Source organism: Panthera uncia, chromosome B1 (genome assembly GCF_023721935.1).
Source record: "Panthera uncia isolate 11264 chromosome B1, Puncia_PCG_1.0, whole genome shotgun sequence".
In the NCBI taxonomy this organism is placed as follows: domain Eukaryota; kingdom Metazoa; phylum Chordata; class Mammalia; order Carnivora; family Felidae; genus Panthera; species Panthera uncia.
The window spans coordinates 170765162-170785373 of NC_064811.1; the positions used below are offsets into that span (position 1 = coordinate 170765162).

At 38.4% G+C, this 20212-nt stretch overlaps 1 long non-coding RNA gene across 1 annotated transcript; it reads left to right on the plus strand.

The window, feature by feature from the left end:
* The first annotated feature begins 10910 nt into the window (after positions 1–10910).
* LOC125923382 (uncharacterized) lies at positions 10911–19978 on the plus strand. The gene is made up of 3 exons (XR_007458017.1): positions 10911–10998; positions 11411–11505; positions 19525–19978. It is a non-coding gene; the product is annotated as an uncharacterized LOC125923382 (long non-coding RNA).
* The last annotated feature ends 234 nt before the right edge of the window (positions 19979–20212 follow it).

Below are 20212 nucleotides of genomic sequence, written 5' to 3' on the forward strand. Positions count from 1 at the left end.
AAGTGAGGCACCAACTTACTACTCTAAAGTGGAAATAGAAGTCCAGGCTCCCTACTCAGCCTTGTTTGCATGTAAGGTAGGGGGATCCTTGTTATTGGTGGGCAGGCTTCAAGTCCAGCTCTTCCCATTGTCCCACTGGCAGCATGGTGGCAGTGGCTTTGTAACTAAGGGGAGATGGTGAATGTCTTGACTCTTCACTAAGCTTCTTCTAACACCACTCACCAAGGAAGGGAAGGAATGCCTCATTAATGCTGGGTAGGTGTTGAAGTCCAGACTTCCCAGGTGATCTCCCCTAACACGGAAAGTAAGACTTCTTTATTTCTCTAAGGGAATGAAAGCAACAAAAGTCATACTTTCTTCTGTGACACTACTGTAAAGGTGTTGGGACACCTTGTTGAAACCTCTTGGAGAGGAAGTCTTGACTTTCTACTTACTCTTTACTGACATGAGTGGGGGCCACTTTTTTTTTTTATTGTTTTTGTGTTTGGATGGAATAGATTATCTAAAAAGTTTCTCTTTCTAGGCTGCCCCTATCCTGTTCCTTTGGCTGCAGATAGCAGACTTTTTGCAGATGGATTTTTTGTCTGTACAGTTTGCATTCCCAGGTTGCCAGCTTCCTTAGCACCAAAAGTGGGATATAAGAGATAACAAATAAATAAAAACCAACAACAACAACAACAACAAACCTCCCACTAATGTAACTCATCTCATTTCTCGGGCCCTGATATTCCCGAGCCTATCTGCCTTATTTCTATCTTTCAGAGTCTTCGTATGCTTGTTTTGTATATAGTGCCCAGGAATTTTAGTTGTAATTAGAAGGAAGAACAGGGAAAAGTACATCTACTTCATATTCCTTGAAGTGGAAGTCTTTAAATCTTTTATTTCTTTTAGCCGTAGGTATTTTATTTTCATTTTATAGGTACTGCATGGTTCTTGTTATGTTCATTCTTAAGTTTATAAATAGTTATGTATATAGTTACTATGTCTAAGTTGAGTCTCTGTAGGATCTAGAACATTTGAATCTTCCAACAGTTCTCAATTTCTCTTGAAACTTCAGGGAGAGTCCCAAGAAGCACATATATGTATGAAAAACATTCCAGATAGAATCACATTTTATTATTAACTGGGGCGTGGTTCCACAGAGCTATACAACTTGGTGTTCTGGTGAACTGGGCTAGAATGTATGTGAATCTTTAAAGTAGTGGCTGCCTAATTATAGCTTCATTAAGCGTGAGGTAAGAGCACAGACCTTGGAATCAAACAACCTGGCTTCTTCACAAAGTTACTGAATGTTTAACTACCTCCGTTTATTCACCTATGAAATGGAGGTATATGAGTACTATCTGAAGTGAAATCTGCTGCCGTTCAAGTTATTTTTCCCAATAAGTAAGATGTCAGTTTTCTTTGGTGGCTTTTCAGATTATTTTCTCTGCTTTTAGTTTTCAGAAGTTTAATTATCATGTGTCCCGGTATGGATTTCATTGGTTTATCCTGTTTGGAGTTCTTCCAGCTTCTTGACCTTATGGATTTAAGTCTATACTAGGATAAAGTGCATTAATATGCATGTCGCATTTGTAGCAGTGTCTGCTCATAAAAGCCATGTAAATGTTAGTCATTTACATTATTACTGTCTCCTTTCCTTAAAGAAAGAACTAAGAAAATGTAATTATGGACTTTAGTTAATAATAATAATGTATCAGTATGAGTTCATTACCTGTAACTAATATAACATACTGAAGTAAAATGTCAATAATAGAGAAAACTGGCTGTGTCATATATGGAAACTCTCTGTATTACCTTTGCATTTTTTCTGTAACCTAAAATTGTTCCAAAACAATAAGTTTACTTTAAAAAATGCCTGTGGGAAATGAGTGAATGGAAGGAATGACACAGAATAGGAAACAAGGATAGAGATTTAAAAAAAATTGTTTAACAAAAGGAACTTTGTGGAAAAGAATATATTTAGTTAGTCTGAAAATATAAACTATAATAATATATTCTTTTCCATTGAAAAAATAGATGCAAAAAGAAAGCAAAAAATCTAGACAGTCTGTAACTTAGCTAGCATGTGGCCAATAGCATTGATTTCACTTAATAGCTTATAATCACAATAATTAGTCCAGGGCCAGTGAGCCAAGTTATTGGAACTATTTTTCTAATAGAAATTGTCTTAATTCAGACCAGGGAAGTATTTGTAGGAGAGGTGTGTGGTTAGCATAGTAAATAGATGCACTGAAATTATTAATTGGTTTATACAGTTATGGCCAAAAAAAAAAAAAAACACATAAATAACTGGCTCATATGAGAGAAACAAAGAGAATATGAGCAATTTTTTTGCAGTTGTATTCATTTGATTACTGGAAGGTGTATTTCAAATTCATTTTGCTATAGAATCATCATAAAGCAACCCATTTGTTATTGAATCGTTAATTGCTTTTCATAATGCAGTTAAGTGATAATCAACTTTTTACATTTGCAAATATTTCCCAGTAATCTGATGATGATGTGCTGTTTTGCATTTTTAAGGGATTTTTACATGTTTACTCATTTATTTTTGACAATTGAAATAAAAGCTTATTTTTCCTCCCTTATAATTACATGTATCTGTTACCAAACTTACAAAACAAAGAAAAAGAAAAAAGCTACCCATAATCTTATTATGTTAACTTTTTTAATGTATTTCCTGTTAATCTTACTTACTTCAAATTTTTTTAAATTATTTATTTTGAGAGACAGAAAGCGAGAGAGAGCGAGAGAGAGAACACATGCAGGCGTGCAAGTTGGGGAAGGGCAGAGAGAGGGAGAGGGAGAGAATCCCAAGGAACTGTCAATGCAGAGTTCCATGATGCAGGGCTTGAACTCAGGAACCATGAGATCATGACCTAAGCCAAAATCAACTTAACCTGAGCTTAACCGACTGAGCCACCCAGGAACTCCTATTTTTTATTTTTGAACTATAATTGTGACTATATGTATATTTAATTTGGGTTCTACTTGACCGTTTACCGTAAACCCTTTCTTATGCTATTTAAAATTTTAATCACTATTTTAAGTAATGTGAATTATTAAATAAGTTGTTATATTATGATTTACTAATTTATTAACCTATTGGATATTTAGGGTTTCTCCAGTGATATTTTATTCGCCCAGATTTGTGCCAATTCTGGAAGAACAGTCCTAACTCACTGATACTTTGTGTCTCTTTAAGTGACATGACTGTAGCATTCTTATATTTGAAACCCAGGAAAGAAAAAGTTCAAACAGTCAAATATACAGGTCTAAGACATAAAGGTACCTTAAAATATTTTTTGTATTTGAGTATAGTTGACACACAATGTTACGTTAGTTTCAGGTGTACAACATAGTGATTCAACTTCTCTACAATTATGCTGTGCTCCCCATTAGCTACCATCTGTCACCATACCACACTTTATGATGTCATTGACTATATTCTCTATACTGTGCCTTTTGTTCCTGTGATTTATTCATTCCATGAGTGGAAGCCTGTATCTACCTCTCCCCTTCACCCATTTTGCTCATCTTCGCATTCCCTCCCCGCCAGAACCACCAATTTGCTCTCTATATTCATAGGTCTTGATTCTGTAAAGGTACTTTTTTAACTGCCACACTCATTCTGAATCTCGTCCATCTCTTTTAAGATGAAGCACATGTCTGGTTCATTGTATAACAAAGTAGCAGACACACTGCATCCTGGTATCGAAGACCATTGCCTATAATTAATTAGGGAAAAATCTATTATCTTCCAATGAAACAAGAATATTTAGTAATATGAGATTTCTGCCAGAAGTTACTACAACTTTGGAAAGACCGTCCATTGGTTTACTGGGAAACCAGCTGGCTATCTTGACTTGGGATTTGTTACCATGCCTGCTCTTGCCCTACCAGACAGCGTCGTGGACTCAGTTTCAGAAGTTCAATATGAGCATGGCCTAGAGGTTTTTCAGACAACTGCCTTCCAGTGAGAATGATAACCTGTGAGAGAATGATACTGAAGTTAGAAGCCTAGTTTTATAAGCAATGGTCTTAGATACCAGGATGCAGTGTGTTTGCTACTGTATAATTGTAATGCCTTTTGACTTAACAATTCTGAACTTTGTTTTTAATTTTTTTTTAATGTCTATTTATTTTTGAGAAAGACAGAGACAGAATGCGAGTAGGTTAGGGGCAGAGAGAGAGGGAGACACAGAATCCAAAACAGGCTCCAGGCTCCGAGCTGTCAGCACAGAGCCCGACGCGGGGCTCGAACTCATGAGCTGTGAGATCATGACCTGAGCCGAAGTCGGACGCTCAACCGACTGAGCCACCCAGGCACCCCTGAACTTTGTTTTTAACTAAAAACAATTTTGCAGTTCATAAATGGATACCTAAGGATTATATTTATTCATTCACAGGGTATTTATTGAGAACATACTAAGTGCCAGGTGCTATTCTAAGTGCTATAAGCAAGGCAGAGAAAAATCACTTCAGTCATGAAGGGTCCCTTTTTCAAAGCCCAGAATTGATGAACTACTACCTTCTGAGATAAAGTTGGTAGTGTTAGGAAGAAAACTATCAGAGAAGTAACTTGACACTGGAAACTCCTTACATTTTCCCTCTGGGTTCATCTCTCCTTACCTACAGTGAGCAGACACTGAGATACCACAGGGGGGTATCAATATCTTCTAAAATGAGAGAGGGAACATATGGGACAGAGTCCACCGAGGCAGGGACCAGTGAGAAAGTTCCAAATTTTGTTTATGTCAGGAGCTGGGGAGGTTATGGGCCACAGAGGGAAAGGAAATTATTATTATTTTTTAAACAAAAGAGTTAAGACTGAGTTAGTTACACTACTAGAATTTTACTTTAGAACAAGAGCCAAGTAATGCCAGAATAAAAGCAGAAATCAAGACCCTGGGGTTTATGGCTGGTTGAAAACTGTAAGGTTGTTCAGGCTTCTTGAATTTTGTTTTTATTTTTATTTCTCTTGGGCAGGGGGGTGGCTCTAGTAACCAACATTTCAGAAACTACAAAAAGAGCCACTGGGATTGAGGAAGGTTTATGGAAAGCTAAGGATCCAACACCGTCCAATTAGATCTCTTAATCCAATGAGAGCAGTTGTTTACTTAGAGGGTCAGTCCTATGCTTCCTATTGTGCTTCAAGGATTAGAAAAAGACTAGAGCCACAGCTTTGGAAATATTCTGTATCTTGTCTGGATGGGAATAGGAAAGTCATAGGGAGCTGGCCAAATACCGTATAGGAGTTCAGTAAAGACCTCAAAGAAAAGAAAATAGGTTGATTTTGTCCAAGGAAGACAGACAAATAAGAGAAGGGAAAAAAAGAAAAAGAACTAGAGCATAGGACAGAGATAGAACATATTAATTTTCACTCTTTGAAAACGAATCTCTCATCACATCCTTGATGATAGTCCTTGGACAATTTACCACGGTTGTATTGAAAGAAGACAAGGAAAATGACAGGTTGTAAAAAGAGATTTGGGAAGAGTTGAGAAAACATGGAGCTTCATATACACTCATGTCATTAAATACTAGAGTTTGGTTGAAATAAAGAAAAATCAATTGTAAGTCTGGTTAAATGAAAGGAAATGAAGTAAAGAATGCCTCGCTCTTTGTTTGCAAGGTTGCCTGTAGACAACTTCCATACATGCAGTACCAAAAAGATGCCCTTCTACTGGAATACTCAAAGCATCTGTGTAGAATTGTGCTCTTCACATGGTTTGGCTTTCTCCCTCTATCCTTTCTATTTTAACACCTCAAGAGCTGTTTTTGTTTGTTTTTTTAATATGCTAAAGGTTTTTTGCCTTTTTAGATGAAGGCAATGCCAATCAATTTCCCTGAAAATTTAAAGTGAAAAACTGTAAGTTATGGATAAATAATTTCTCTGAGTTATATCAATTGTCAGTTGTGATGATCTAAATATTCATCCTTCATCGTGTGAAGGAGTATTTTGGAAAAGTCTATGGCTGTAAAACGTTGAGCTGAAGATGATTTCCTTCGTAAAGAGACAGCTTTTCTTTTGATTTTTTAAAAGTTTGTTTATTTTGAGAGAGAGCAAGCGTGAGTAGGTGAGGGGCAGAGAGAGAATCCCTAGCAGGCTCTGCACTATCATCATGGAGCCTGATGTGGAGCTTGAACTCATGAACTGTGAAATCATAACCTGAGCTGAAGTCAGACACTTGACTGAACCACCCAGGCACCTCAGGAGGCAGTTTTTCAATGGTGATCTCAAACTGAGAAAGCTAGGAATGGTTGCCTGTCTCATCAGCATCACATAGCTACAAATATTAGCTGGGCATGAAGAATGATGTAGTCACTAGATATAATCTGAAACAAGAGTTTTATACTGGATTCTTAAGGCCTCACTGTGACCTAAATTACACACACATGTACACACACACATACAATTTCCAATGACATCAGTCAAAATTTCCTGTGAGCAACTGGGAAAGAGACTTGGTCTAGAATTCCAAGAAACCAAACCTGAAGTTTTAAACCATACTCATTCCCAGTGCTTTGCAATTGATTCAGTTTCCAACAAAATTATCACTGTCCCTGGGTCCAATAGCAAACAGAAGGGAGAATTGAATTAGGAAGGAAAAACATTTTGTTGAAAACAAATGACATGACTCTGTGAGAACATTTCAGAAGGGCCCCCAGAAGGTGGATCCAAAGGTGCTATTCCCAAGATCTGTTGGGTAACCTGGACACAGATGTTCCATGTAGCTAAGACAGTGAGTGTGAAAGTGAGCAGGGGTGGGGGATGGGAACGAAGAAACACTAATGCCTCCTATTTGCTTCAGTCTCATTTTCTTCCCTGAAACCAAAGCTTGATTTGCTATTTGGCACAAGGAGCAGGAGAGGACAGAGGAAGTCACAGTGCATTTCCATTTCTTGTCCAGTTTCCAGTCCCATGTCAGTAGAGTTGAACCTTGGATGGCCTAGCAACATTCCCACGGAGGTCTGCTTGGCAGAGGGAAGACGCTTGTGTTGGAGGACAGCCTTTTGTAGTTTTCAGCCCACAAACTGTCCATCCCCTCTGACCCCTGTCAGTACTACAATGGGAAGAACAAGATAAAGAAAACTCCCCTTCTCATCAAGAAGACAAGAATTTTATATACAGCAGTCACCAGACGGTGCCTCCTTGGCCAACGTCCAGGATGGCTACAGAAATTTGTTTGCAACAAAACAAATACAAGCAGCCTTGTGACTCAGACAGTGGGTGGTCTAAGTCCACATACACAGCAGCTTTTCCATGACTGACAAATGTCACAATTAGTGGATGACTGGGGCAATTATTTGAAAGTATCCTTTAAAGAAATCATAAGAGACTCTTAAAAACTGAGAATAAACTGAGGGTTGATGGAGGGGTGGGAGGGAGGGGAAAGTGGGTGATGGGCATTGAGGAGGGCACCTGTTGGAATGAGCACCGGGTGTTTTATGGAAACCAATTTGACAATAAATTTCATATTAAAAACAAACAAAAAACAAAACAAACAAACAAAAAAGAGAACATAGGTTAGAGTCACCATTACTGACACATCAGAATGCATATCTCTACTAGATTTTGGATTACATTATAATGTAAAATCATTTAATTGCCAAAATTTATCTACTTTTTCAAAATAGGGTTCTGAATCAAGGGTCCTGATGGGAATTGCCTGTGATACAGTGAGTTATTTTTAAGAGTAGCCAAGAAAAGAATTCAGTTCTTCTGCTGGTTATTCCAGGCTTAATGATTCACCTTTGGTAGATACCATGCTTGAGCTGGATTACACACAAGTTGGCATGTAGTCCAGAAAGTTTTGAATGGATTGTCCCCAGGCCATGTATACTCTCAAGAAAGAATCAACTGGATATCTTTTGCTAAAAAATAAGAGATGAATAGGAGAGGAATTAAGTTCCTCGAGATTCTGGAGAAATCTATGGATATACCCAGGCTTTCTACCACATCCCAAATAGCCTTATCTGAGGCCTCTGTTTCTTACTGATTAGCCTGGAAGTCTTATCTGGAACAATACCTAAGAAAATCCAACATTCTGGAGAACTCTGGGTCTTGCAAAGAATATCCACAGTGGTGTAGAAACTCTGCTTTCCAACTGAAACTCTTGGAGTTCTGAGACTTATTTTCAAGTAGAGCAAGGCAAAGAGAAAAGTGTAGATGCAAAGATACAATCACATATATATATACATGTGTATATGTATATGGCTAAGCAACCTAAAAATAAAGTGAAGGAGGAGAAGCCACAATAAATTTTGAAAATGAAACACTTAAATCTCAACACAATGGAAGTATTTAGAATAAAGACACATAGAATGCAGTTCAAATGGGTCCTGGAGTAGGGAATACATATGTACATACATACATACATACATACATACATACAAATGAGACAGCACCACTTAGTGGTTACAACTTCAGATTCTGAAGTCAGACAGATCTGACTCTGAATCCCAGTTCCGTCATTCATCAGATGTGTAGCCTTTGGAACATAAAATTCCTGCAAGTTTTTTTTATTTATTAAAGAGACTAAGAAACCAATCACACAGATGTTCATAAAGCTTTTTAATGAACTAATGTATGCACATAACTAGGTATGAAGCCTGGCGCAGATTAAGTGCTCTATAAATATTGGTGAAAGTTATCTGGAAATAAAGTAGTCAGGATCTGAAGGAAAGTGAAAAGAAGGGGCAATTTATTTGGTGGATAGTAGCAGGAAGTAATTTAGATATAAGACATAGTATGGGAAAATGCTGAAAGGTATGATGGCCACATTGCCTGAAAAAAAAAAAAACAAATTAGTACACATGACTTGAGAATAGGAGAGATTATCGCTATTGGGGTCATCATAGGAAATTCAGGAAAGATCAGCACTGTGTGAAAGTACAAATTATATTTACAAAGGAGAACGTTCTTTTGCTGAAATCCAGGAGAAATTAACATCTTTTCTCAGATTCTATTTTTGGATTACTATCAATTCTAAGTTACTTAAAGCTTCAAAAATTTATTTGGCTCTTTTCCTTCTCTTTGCATTTCTTGATGCACAGGTTTTGATCATTTGAGTAACTGTTAACATTCCATCAAAAGTAATGAAATGGAAAAGAGATTAAAAACCAACAAATCTTGACTTGATAAGCGAGCATACTGGTAACCAGGGGAGAGAATAAAGAATCGCAGCAACTTCTCCAGCCGAAAATATACTCTGACAGCAGAAAAGTTTGATTTTAGATTCCAGTGATGTCTTTAGACACTATGCCTGCAAGTTAGTTCTGCCCCAATGCATACACCTGATTTCATGAAATGAAGACTTTCAGGGGTTATAAAGTATAAGCATTGTGCTAAGTAGGGTTAGGGGTGCAAAGGGAAGTGAATAGTGGTGGGGAAGGAACAAACAAATATGGTGCTAGGGAGACAATAAGCAAAATAAAGTTTAAAAAAATCTTAGATGTAAAATAAACATAAACAGAGCTGTGTAGACCGAGTATGGAAAAAAGTCATCCCTGAGGAGTGACATATAACTGATATCTGAATGACAGGAAGAAGCTAGACACTCTAAAATTGGAAGGAATGATGTTCATGGCAGAGAGTTCTAAGGCCTTGGGCAGCAACCAGCTTTGTGTGTTGGAAAGACAAAGAAAGAAGTATGTCCAAGGTGTACAGAAATAAAGAAAAATTATTTATTAGTTAAGACTGTGTATTAGTTAATATTAATTAAACAGAGGGGATTGTGTATTAATTTATTGGAGTCTGCCATAAATTGATGTTGTATAAATTAATCTTATATCAGCTCATTATGGGGCAGGGAATTTATAATAGTATTCTTCCTATTCTATCCCTCCAAACCTTTGTACTATTGTTATCATATACTTTCCTACTGCATATTGATACACACCATAATAATATTTTTTCTTTAAAAATCAATTGTGCTTCCAATAATTCAGAAAGAGTAAAAAAGAAAATGTCTTATATAATTATCTAAATTTTTACTGAATTCCTGAAGCTTTTCTTTTTATGGGTCCAAATTTTTAACTCATACGATTTTTCATAAGCCTGAAGAACTTCACTTATCTATTGTCGTGTAGCATGCTGATAAAAATTCTCAGCCAGCTAGGAATAGAACATCCTCAAGCAGATAAACACATATAAAAAATGTGTTACAGGTAACATCATATGTGATGATGAAAAGCCAAATGCTTTATCTGGAGGGTAGGGTACAAGGCATGGATGTTCATTCTTACTCTTTGCTCAACCACTATATTGCAAGTCTTAACCAGTGCAATTAGGCAAGAAAAAAAAAAAGAGACATCCTGATTGGAAAAGATAAAGTAAAACTGTCTTGAATCACAGACAGTATGACCTTCTATGTGGAAAAACCAAGGAATCCACATAAAAGATGTGAAAAGTAATAAACGAGTTTAGTAATTTAAAAGATACAATGAACACATACAAAATCAAAAATTGAAATTTGAGTAACATTAAAACAAGGACTACCTAGGTATAAGTCTAACAAAATCTTGCAAGCTTTGTTTGCTGAAAATTATAAACCATGATGAGAAAAATTAATGTCTTAAGTATATGGAGAGCTATAGTGATGATCATGAATCATTAAAGGCCTGTGCAATTTACAACCTATATATAAGTTTACCTTGATAAAAATTTTTTTAAAAGAAAGATGAAATAAAAATGTTTTTAGTCAAACAAAAATGAAATAATTCATTACTAGATGAACACTAATGGAAGTACCCAAGGCCATTTTTCAGATAGAATTAACAGGTGTTGATGAGGATGTAAGCTCATAAGTGCAGCTGCAATGTACATTCATATAATTTTTCAAAACTGTTAGGTCTTATCTATAAAACCAATGACCCAGCAATTCCATATCTCTCTTTACCTAGGACCATACATTTGTAACGGATTTTGCAACAGAGGATATTTCATTGGCATTTGCAGTTCCCAGAGAATATGGGAGATTTAATACCAAGGTCAGAATATAAGAAGAAGTAAAATCTCTATTTAGATGGTGACACTGATAGACGCTGCCCTGTGATGGAACCTGGGCCTCTGAGCCCAGCTGAGAATCAGGGGGGGTTGGTGAACAGAGGGTGGTGTAAAGGGAGAACTTCAGGCCCCACTAGCACTCTGTGACCTTGCAGGCTTGCGCTAGCTACCGCTGTGGCTCCATTAGCATCCATATAGTCACTGCTTCAGACTTGTCTAGTCACTTATTAACACCAGCCAATCCAAGGCTATGGAAATGCCTCTTGGCTGGCTCACTACTTCATTTTAATAAATCTAAGTTTGTTCACCGATAAGCCAAAAACCCACCACACTGATTACCGATGGCATCCTTCTACATGCAATGTTTTTACCCAAATTGTTGTCTTTTATTTCTAGCATTTAATCAACATCTACTATGTTCCTAACACTTACTTGGCACAACAGCTGAGCACAAAGTTAAGACGGCAGCAAAGGCAAAGACACTGAGCTGGGTGAGAAAACAATGTATTGTCTGGGGGAATTAAATACAATCCAGTCTCACTGGACGTTAGGCAGTAAAGGAGCTGGGTGAGGATGAAACTAGAAAGGTAGGCCAACCCCAGATTGTGAGGGATTTTGCACATAGGCTTGGATTTTCAACTTTTACTAAAGAAGTTGCCATGGGTTTTTACCACTTCATGTGTACTTGTAAAGATTGGAGACTCCAATCACTTTTTTTAAAGCGAAGATGTTTTGAAAGGCAAATACTTGCCAGAAGTTCAGGATTGTCTCTCCATAAATATATTCACACGAGGAATATAAAACTATATTTTGGAAAACAATTGTGGGATTTCTTCTGCTTAATCTGTGCTTGACACAGAGTCATAAGAAAGGATCCAGTTTCCTCTCATTGGTCCTCGTTCTCATACCATAAGAACTGATCCAATTACTACCAAGACCATTCTCTACAGACTTCATTATCTACTTCCTTTGCAGGTTTGTGTTGGAAAGTTTTAAAAACTCTATCCAGGGATGCTTTAATGAAAGGAGGAATTAAATCTTTCTAAAAAGTGAAAGGAAAGCGTTTCATTTAATTCCCCTTCTGACTGTGTCATTCACTCCTTTACTGATTCTTCGCCTTCAAGATCTCTATTACATGGACCATTCTCTGTTCTTGCAATCTGTGTATGACCTTTTGTTTCCATTTCTTTTGCAATCTAGATAAGACCTATGGATCATCACTTCAAACTCTTCTGTGTATCCTTTAGTTTTTTGCCCCTTTTGTGTTTCTGCCCAGTAAAACCCAAATGAGCATCTTCAGATCCAGGAGGAGAGAGAAAGGAATATGGAAAAACAATTAGATAGGGACCAGACTAGAAGTTGGAAGCCTACCATAATGATCTACTTGTAATCTAGGCAAGAAATGAGAAAAGTCTGAACCATGGCAGTGGAACATTAAGCACCAGGATCACATTCTAGGGACATTAACAAGGTGGAATTAGAAGACTCTTTTTCTTACTTTTTCAGCTGCATAGTGGCCAGCTGTGTTCACTAAGAATAGTAATAGAGAAAGAGTAGACTTTGGTAAAGAGGATAGACTGCACTGTAGCTAAGAATTTGAAATCCTTGTGAGGCCTCCAAATAGCGCTTTTGAGGAGTTCAGGAGAGATGCTTTGGGATGCATAGGTGACCTATGGGAGTCATCAGCATGTAAGCAGCAATTGGAGCCATGGGGTTTAATTAACCTATAAAAGGAAAATGTGTTGAGAACGAAAAGGAGGTACCCAAGGATCAGAACAGAAGAGTCCATTAAGGAAATGTGTCAAGAAGCTAAGGGGAAAGAGGGAATCGCAAAACTGAGTAATGAGAAGAAACAAATGCTACAGAGAGCTCAAGAAAGATAAGAATAGAAAATGTCTTTTGGATTTAACAAAGAAGAGTTCATTATTGACTCAGCCAAAATATGTAATCATATTTGAGGGTGGAAACCATGCTTGGAATAGTTTGAGAAGCACATATAATGTGATAAAATAGAGAACTCTTAGATTGCTATTCAGTAACTCTGGCTATAAACGGAAAGAGGACAAGAGGAGGACAATGCATGGATGAAGCAGTATTCTAAAGGTGGCAACAATCTGAGCATGCTTGGATGTTGATGGGAAAGAACTGGAAGATAAGGAGAGATGGAATATTTAGGAGAAGTTGGGGAAACAGATGGAGCGAGAACTGTGAGCGGTGAGTGGGGAATGGGAGCCAGAGTATGGGCAGGAAGGTTAATTTAAGACTGAACAAGATTTCCCTGTTGTTTTAATTTAAAAGGTCAGAATTAAGGGTGAAAACAGGGTCTGGATTGGGAGCAGGAAGTAGTTGGAATTTCTTTCCAGGGGCACTTATTTCTGATATCAATTTTTTTAAGGAAGTAAAGGGAGAAAGTCTATGTCAAGAGCCAAAAAGAGACTAGGGCAGAGGAGAAGGAAAATGAAGATGAGGACCCAACTAAGATTGGTGACTGTAGATGTGTTATTTCAGATTGTCAATCTTGCCTTCATAATAGAATCACCTGGAGAACTTTTAAAAATGCTTATTCCCAGTGTTTCACCCAAGAGATACTGATTGTTCTGGGCAGAAGCATTTTTGAAAGCTCCCTAGGTGCTTCGAATGTACAGCCACAGTTGAGAGAGTACTGCTCTGATCCCTTTGGTTTTGTGAGCTTGCCATAGCAGGGATCAACAGTCTGGGTATAAGGCAGAGAAGGCAGGTGGCCAGACTGTTCAGAGTTGCAGATCTGCTGGGTAGGTTCAGAGGAAGGACAAAGGAAAGGCACTGGAGAGGTGGTCTGTAGAATCTAGGCTGAGAGAAGAAAATGGAGACATGAGGTAATACAAAGACTACAAGAAAATAGAGTAGCCAAGAAATGGTGAACATGTGGAAAAAGTAAGATGGGGATTGATCTGGACTCAATGAAGAAAGGAGCATCCCCTTTCAACTTTCTGATGATCTGAAGCCACTCCTTGGGTAACATGCCCTTAAAAGTACTTTTTAAGGGGCACCTGGGTAGTTCAGTCAGTTAACCATCTGACTTCAGCTCAGGTCATGATCTCGCAGTTTGTGAGTTCGAGCCCCGCGTCGGGCTCTGTGCTGACAGCTCGGAGCCTGGAGCCCGCTTCTGATTCTGTGTCTCCCTCTCTCTGCACCTCCCTGGCTTGCGCTCTCTCTCTTTCTCAAACACAAACATTAAAAAAAAAAAAAAAAAAGAAAGTGCTTCTTTTTACTACATTTCAGTGCAAGACTACAACAAACAGAAAATAGAGTTTATTGAGAAGTAGAAATGAGGTCAATGCTTATAGCATGGAGGAGCAGGAAGCATAGATAGTGGAGAAGAATTCTCCATTAAAATATATCTCTATATATTTATATATAGTTTCTTATTCCTCATGTATCAATCTAAGTTTATTAGTAACTAAGAATATTTAGCACCTAGGGAAGTGATTAGAATCTTCAATCTAGTGGGTATTAGGGAGTAGTATGATTTTGAGATGATCCCTCTTCTGGAAGTAGAGACATGAATAATGCTTTTCTCTACACAAAGGATGTGATTAGTATAATTTAGTGACCCTGCTGTATTATTATTAAGTTATTAGAATGATCTTAAGTCATCTGCATATAGTGTAAGGTTTTAAGCAATGGAGGCCCCCGAATGGGATGAATGATAAACAAGGCATAAACAGACCTCGAAGCAAAACCCATTTACTGTATATTTCTGTGAGAATCTTGGACAAAAATGTAAACTATTCTCTCTTTTTTAAATTTATTTATTTATTTTGAGGGAGAGTGAATGGGGAAGGGATGGGGGTGGGGGGGAAGAGAGAGAATCCCAAGCAGGCTCCAGCTCTGTCAGTACAGAGCCCAACATGGGACTCGAACTCATGAACTGTGAGATCAAGACCTGAGCCAAGATCAAGAGTCAGAGGCTTAACCAACTGAGCCACCCAGGTACCCCCAAAATATGAATTATTCTTAACCGACGAAGTGACAGTAAGATGGGGAAAGGAACCAGAGGCCTTTAGATCCTGCAGCAATACAAATGAGGGCTTCATGATGGCTCAGAGAAGAGAAAGAAAAATGAGTTCTAAGGATGCTCCTGTTAATTCACAAGGAGTCCTAGAGAAAAGACTGAACGTTATTCATTGGAATTTTTCCCCATTGTTCTCTCTCATTAAAACTGGATCTGTTTTGTCTCCCTCTGAGACTGTTTGAAATGTAGATTCTGATGTCCTTTGAACTTTGTTCTTTGATAAAAGTGGGGCAAAAAACACAGGCCACACACAACTGTGGACCTGAGATGTGAGACTCGTGACAGTTCTGGAGACGGCTTCCTGCCCTATGCTGAAAAAGGAAGACAAATGTTCAAACTGACTAGGAGGCAAAATATTTCCATGGTTAGTCATTAATATTTACTAAGAGGCATCAATGAACTGCAAGCTTCCTAGATTCAAGGAATATTTAGAAAGTTCCCTTTTCCCATCTCCATTAGGCTGGCAGGGCAGAAGGACACAGCCACCCGGGCTTGGTCTCCATCAGGACATTTCACCTATATGGTTTCCGGAAAAAAAGCCGTTTTTCTGCAGGTTTGTCCTCAAACAATAGGGCTTTGGGGCAGGCTAAAAGTGAACATATGCCAAATTAGGGATAAGATGATGGGGTTTTGTTTTCTTCACTCTAGATTTCCCTGTATGACTTTTTTCTTCCTTCTTGCAAATTATGGACTATAAATCTAGGCCTTTATGATTCAGAGTTCTCTTTGATTTGAACACTTTTATAAAGGGGATAGTTTCAAATGGTTGAGGTCTGTGTTCCTTTTTTCTTCCCAATTTACTCTCCGAGTCTGAGTAAATTTATGGCGCCTCTCTATTACAACTACCTGGCTTGTGTGGCATTCATGTTACCCAGATCACTCTTCTTTCATAACTGAAATACATAAAAATGAAAGTAGGGCTCAAGGGGTTTCAGTTGAACCCCCCTATATTTGAAGGGAATTATTAAGCACAGAATGTAAAGCCTATCTTGTTCTCAGGGGTCTGATGTGACAGCAAAACAGATTCAAGAAGAATAATGCTCTTCACCTGTAATCTGAAACAACGCAGGGAGCTGATCCATTGAGCTCCATTTGGGAGGAAGACAGAGGTTGGGATCCGGACTAAGGCACCTCAAGCACCTCTGACCCAGGAAGTGAAGTAATGATGAGGTGATACGTAATAATAGGAGGGCAGGGAGTATAAGCTGCATGACTAGGTCCCCAGGGAGAAGTGGACAGAACTCTCCCTTCTTTTGCCAAACATACTAAGAAAAGGTGTATTGGATTATTTGAATGTTAATGTACCCAAGAAGCAAACACAAAAGTAAGGGTGTGGTATGTTTAATTTCTAGGTAGCTGCCAGAAACATTGTTCAGTATAATCACTCTATGACTCGACACAATTAATCTAGTAATTGGGAAATTTTCTTACTTTGCCAGAGAAAAATGATTTTAATAAGGAACCCAACCAGCCCAGTCAAAATTTGCTGTATTTTGAGCGTTCACATCATCCTTGGACTTTTATCTTCATAGGTTTTAGCGAAGTTGTTGAATCACATGGAAATAAGGACATAAACCACAAAACCGTGTGATTATTCATAGAGTTAACCATGTTTTTCTTTTGGTGCGGCTGTTTTAACGGCAAGAACCAAATGATACTTCATGTCATTGAAAAGTAGGGACGACTATACCCCTATTGGAGTAGCTAAAATGGAAAATAGTGACAATACCCAATGCTGGCAAGGGTGCAGAGAAAGTGGGTCTCTCTTACATTCCTGGTGGGAATGTGAAATTGTACAGCCACTCTGGAAAGTAGTTTGAGTTTCTCGAAAATGAAACAGACATGAACAACATGATTCAGCAATCACACTCCTGGGTATTTGTCTCAGAGAAATGAAAACGATATCCACACAACGGCTTATTCATGAATGTTCATAGCAGCTTTATCGGTAACAGTGAAAAACTGCAAACAACCCAGATGTCCCTCCATGTAACAACAGTTAAACAAACTGTGGCATATTCATAGCATGGAATACTACTCAGCAATAAAAGGGAATGAACTGTTAACACACACTGCAGCATGTATAGATCTCAAGGGAATTGTGCTGAGGGAAAAAAGCCAATCTCAAAAGGTCACTTACTGTGTGATTCCATTTATATAATATTCTCAAAATGATAAAATTACAGAGATCGAGAATAGATCAGTGATTGCCAGGCATCAGACAGGAGCGGAGTGGGGGAGGGTGGATATGATTATAAAAGAGTAGTGCAAGGGAGATCTTTTTTAGTGATGGAACAGTTCTCTATCATGATTGTGGTGGTGGCTACATGAATGCACACATGTGATTGAAATGCATAGAACTACACACACACACACACACACACACACACACACGTACAGGTAAACCTGGTGAGATCTGAATAAGGTATGTGAATTACAACAATGTTATTTTCTTAGCTTTGATATTGTACTATAGTTAATATAAGACATCACCATTGGGAGAAATTGGATGAAAAGTACATGGTGCCTCTGATATTTTGGCAACTTTCTGTGAATCTATAGTCCATTCACAATAAAAACTTAAAAAAAATGGAGAATAACGTCAAAATGAGGCTACCATTTGAAAAATTATATGAAAAATTTGAGACCGTATTTTTGGAGATAACAAAGCCAAAGTGACAACTTGTAGATATGTTGTAGCTATAAAACTGAAAATTATTCCCAAACGGATTTCTCTGTATGAACACTCTATTTGTGTGTTTCTGGAAACTGACTCAATGTGTTTATTGACACTTCTTCTATCTGTGAAATGTCTGTTTTTCCTAATGAAAAGTGTTCCAGAAAACCAAGCAATGACATATATGGCTGCACAACTTCAAGATGCGATTCTATTGTTTGCTTTGTACCCTTGCCACATCCACTTTCTGAAGACATGCATCAGTTGATAATAGCCACTGGGGGTCAGACTTCCACATGGCCCTTACCAAACATATGATTTCATACCCAGTGCAACTGCAGGAGCCCAGACCCACAGATTAACAGAACTCAAACCTTCCTTCCTACTTGTAAGCTCACCAAAGCAGACAGAGATATATATGTTCCTAGTAATTACCCAATTCAGAATGCAAACATATCCAGCGATTGTGGAAGAGACACCAGAATAGTTTTATATAAATCTTGGTTAAATACATCACAGTTCATGAGGAATTCAGCAGCAGGCTAGTGTTTTCTCTAAGCTGTGGATGAGATACAGCCTTCCTTTCTACGATCTGGACAAGAAGCCCCTGCCCTGGGCCCCTCACTTTAGAAGCCCCGCATGCCCCTGGCCATGCCCCTCACCATAGGACAAGAATCCCAGTTCTTTTCCAAATGGCCGCAGAAATCCTAAATTTCTTCCCAATAGCTAGTTATCACAGAGTGTAATTTGGGGCAACAATGAGCAGAAGATAGTTTGGAAAGAGGCCTTAACAAAGAGGGGAGATTTGCTTCCTAGAGTTATGGACAATGGAGCAAAGTTTAAAAGGGGGACTACTATGAATCACAAAAGATAAAAGAAGACAAATAAACCAAGATCGGAATTGTCTGATTCTAGAAGTGGGTTTGAATTCTTTGAGTTCGAACAATGCGTCACTGAATCTAATTGCCAGGACATGACACAAAAATGACAATAGCTGAGCTTCTGCCTTGCAATGTGATGATGACAGGGGCAGGATCCAAACCTACACCATGCACACTGATCCAGAAAAGGTGTTGGTAATCACTTGCATTGCTAGCACTGCCTCCAGTTGGCTTTTCTCCAGAAGATAGAGGTATATGAGGTCACAAGGGGACCTCCTCTGTTATTGCCTTTACAAAACCAATTACTCAAACCCCCACACACAGAGAGAAGTGATTATATCTTCCTAGGGACTAGGTAAGGAATTCCCAAGTGGGTCGATGTCACAAATCAGGCAGGCATCATTTGGTCTCGGGGCTTCAATGACTATATCCTTTTTTTCTCTTACTATATATATGTGTGTGTGTGTGTGTGTGTGTGTGTGTGTGTGTGTATTAAGCTTATTTATGTATTCTGAGAGAGAGAGAGAGAGAGAGAGAGAGAGAGAGACAGGGAGTGAGTGGGGGAGGGGCAGAGAGAGAAGGGGAGAGAGAGAACCTTAAGCAGTCTTTGTGCTGTCAGCTCAGAGCCCGATGCGGGGTTTGAATGCACGAACTGTGATATCATGGCCTGAGCCCAAATGAAGAGCCGGTCACTTAACTGGCTGAGCCACCCAGGTGTGCCTCTCTCATAATATTTTTAAATGATATCTGGACTCTGGGACATACGTGTAACTGAAATAGTTCCAGAGACTGATGCCACCTGTTCTCACACTTTGAGAGTCCAGTTTAGTTTGTTCCATGGGATTTCTAAGATTCCTTAGTGTCTCCTTTGCAAACTTTGATATTCTTGCTTTCCAAGGTGAGCTGTGATGTCATCCCTTAGGACTGAAGATCACTAAGCCAACAATCTAGCCCAGATTAAAAGAATTTTCCTGAGTGGCAAGATGCACATCTTGCATCAAATGGCAATGAATATGGTCGTGCGCTTAGTGAAGCAATAACAATTAAACCTGTCAACTTTAACTGAGGCTGAGAAAACAAAAGACGTTCCAGTTTACAGTGGCCTCATGCCAGGAGACTGCTGAGACCGGAGAAGAATCAGACTGCAGACTGAAGAATGCTATCTTCTAAGAAGAATGTGCTAATGAAAAATTTTCAGGAACAGCAGCCTTCTCAAGTTTTCTTCCAGAATATTAATCAGCCAGGACCTCAAAGTATTCCTGGTCAGTGAGTATTCTCTGTCAGGTGCAGGGGACAGGAACACACAAAATCTCCCCTGAGCCAATTTAGAGGGAATAAAATCTGATGTGATATGCTGGCTGTTAACTTTTTTCAGTAACTATAAATTAGCTTGTTATCGATGAAAGATTGAAATATCACCTAGACCTTTGAGGATATAAGTATAGCTTATGAAGGAGGCAGGGGCAAAAAGGAAGAATAATGCTGCCCTGAGAATGAACTTGAGGTTTTCTGGCCTACTGCAAGATTAAATAAATGTTCTTTGCTGTTGGCAAAAAAGTTAATTTTAAGTCTCCACTTCTATGAGT